A 3,077-nucleotide genomic window follows, 5' to 3' on the forward strand; every position below is an offset into this window, starting at 1 on the left:
AACAGTGATTGCTCATAGATAGGACAAGCTTACATAATAAAAATGACAATCCTGCCAAAATTAATTTACTTATTTAGTGCCAAACCCATTGAACTACCAAAAAAAACTTTTTTACTGAATTAGAAAAAAATAGCAAAGTTCATTTGGAAGAACAAAATATCAAGGATATCCAGGGAAATCAAGAAAAAAAGTGAAGGAATGAGGACTTGCAGTCCTAGATCCCAAACTATAATATAAAGCAGTGGTCATCAAAGCAATTTGGTACTGGCTAACAGACAGAAAGAAGGATCAGTGGAATAGACTTGGGGTAAATAATCTCAGCAAGACAGTCTATGATAAGCCCAAAGATCCCAGTTTTGGGGACCAAAATCCACTATTTGATAAAAACTGCTGTGAAAATTGGAAGACTGTATGGGAGAGATTAAGTTTGGCACACTCTACATCAAGATAAACTCAGAATGGGTGAATTACCTGAATATAAAGAAGGAAACTATAAGCAAATTAGGCGAACACAGAATAGTATACTTGTCAGATCTTTGAGAAAGGAAAGCCTTTAAAACCAAACAAGAGCTAGAAAAAAATCACAAAATATAAAATAAATAATTTTTGTTACATCAAGTAAAAAAGTTTTTGTACAAACAAAAGCAATGCATCCAAAATTAGAAGGGAAGCAACCAATTGGGAAACAATCTTCATTACAAAAACCTCTGACAAAGGTCTAATTACTCAAATTTATAAAGACCTAAACCAATTGTACAAAAAATCAAGCCATCCTCCAATTTATAAATGGGCAAGGGACATGAATAGGAAATTTTCAGTTAAAGAAATAAAAACTATTAATAAGCACATGAAAAAGTGTTCTAAATCTCTTATAATCAGAGAAATGCAAATCAAAACAACTTTGAGGTATAACCTTACACCTGATTGGCTAAAATTACATCAATGGGAAGTAATGAATGTTGGAGGGGATGTGGCAAAGTCTGGACATTAATGCATTGCTGATGGAGTTGTAAATTGATCCAACCATTCTGGAGGGCACTTTGGAACTATACCCAAAGGGAGATAAAAGACTGTCAGCTCTTTGATCCAGCCATAGCCCCTACTGGGTTTGTCCCCTCAAAAGATAATAAGGAAAAAGACTTGTACAAGAATATTCATAGCTGCACTCTTTGTGGTGGCAAAGTTTGGAAAATGAGGGGATGCCCTTCAATTGGGAAAGGGCTGAACAAATTATGGTATATATTTGAGATGGAATGCTATTGTGCTCCAAGGAATAATAAAGTGAAGGAATTACATGGGACCTGGAACAACCTCCAGGAATTGATGCAGAATGAGAGGAGCAGAACCAGTAGAACATTGTACATAGAGACTGATACACTGTGGTACAATCGAATGTAATGGGCTTCTCCATTATTGGCAAAGCAGTGATCCTGAACAACTTGGAGGAATCTACCAGAAAAACCACTATCCACATTCAGAGGAAACACTGTGAGAGTAAAAACACCAAAGAAAAACAACTGCTTGAAGGGATGTGGTTGGGGATGTAGTTTCTCAATGAACATTCTAGTGCAAACAACAATCTGGAAATAGGTTCTGATCAAGGACACAAGTAATACCAAATGAAATTGCATGTTGAATGTGGGAAGGGTGGGTGGAGGGCAGGGAGGGAAATAAAGTGATTATTATACCAAAAAAATAAATTAAACAAAGAAAAAGAATTTCAAGGGAAATAATGGAAAACAAAATGAAAAGGAAGGTCTCCTAGCAGTACCAGATCTCAAAATGTACTATAAAGCAGTAGTCAACGAAACACTACCGTACTGAATAAGAGCCAGGAGGAAAGATCAGTGGAATAGACTTGGGGTAAATGACCTCAGCAAAACAATCTATGATAAACCAAAAGATTCCAGGTTTTTGACAAAAATCCGCTATTTTACCAAAACTGCTGGGAAAATTAGAAAACAGTATGAGAGAGATTTGGTTTGGATCAAAATGTCACATCCTCTACTAAGATAAATTCAGAATGGGTGAATGACTTGAATGTAAAGAAGGAAATTATCAGTAACTTAGGTGAACACAGAATAGTATATGTGTCAGATATTTGGGAATGGGAAAATTTTAAGACAAAGCAAGAGTTAGAAACACATTATAAAATGTAAAATAAATAATTTTGATTACATTAAATTAAAAAGTTTTTTTTACAAACAAAATAAATGCAACCAAAATTAGAAGGGAAGCAACAAATTGGAAAAAAAAATCTTTATAACCAAAATCTCTGACAAAGATATAATTACTCAGATTCATAAGGAGCTAAATCAATTGTTCAAAAACCAAGCAATTTTCCAAATGATAAATGGGCAAGAGACATGAATAGGCAATTTTCTGATAAAGAAATCAAAACTACTAATAAGCATATGAAAAAGTATTCTAAATCCCTTATAATCAGAGAAATGCAAATCAAAACAACTTTGAGGTATCACCTCATACCTAGTAGATTGGCTAACATTTCAGCAATGGAAAGTAATGAATGTTGAAGAGGATGTAGCAAAGTTTGGACATTAATGCATTGCTGTTGGAGTTGTGAATTGATCCAACCATTCTGGAGGGCAAGAACTATGCCCAAAAGGAGATAAGAGACTGTCTGCCCTTTGATCCAGCCATAGCATTGCTGGGTTTATACCCCAAAGAGATAATAAGGAAAAAGATGTGTACAAGAATATTCATAGCTGTGCTCTTTGTGGTGGCAAAAAATTGTAAAATGAGGGGATGTCCTTCGATTGGGGAATGGCTGAACAAATTCTTGTATCAGATGGTGATGGAATATTATTGTGCTAAAAAAACAATAAACTGGAGGAATTCCATGTGAACTGGAATGATCTCCAGGAATTAATGCAGAGTGAAAGGAAAAGAACCAAGGGAACATTACACACAGAGACTGATACACTGTGGTAAAATCAAATGTAAAGGACTTTTCTATTAGTAGGAATACATGATCCAGTACAATTCTGAGCAACTGATGTGAAAGAATACTATCCACATTCAGAGGAAGAAGTGTGGGAGTAGAAACACAAAAGAAA

This window comes from Monodelphis domestica, chromosome 6 (assembly GCF_027887165.1).
Source record: "Monodelphis domestica isolate mMonDom1 chromosome 6, mMonDom1.pri, whole genome shotgun sequence".
NCBI lineage: Eukaryota > Metazoa > Chordata > Mammalia > Didelphimorphia > Didelphidae > Monodelphis > Monodelphis domestica.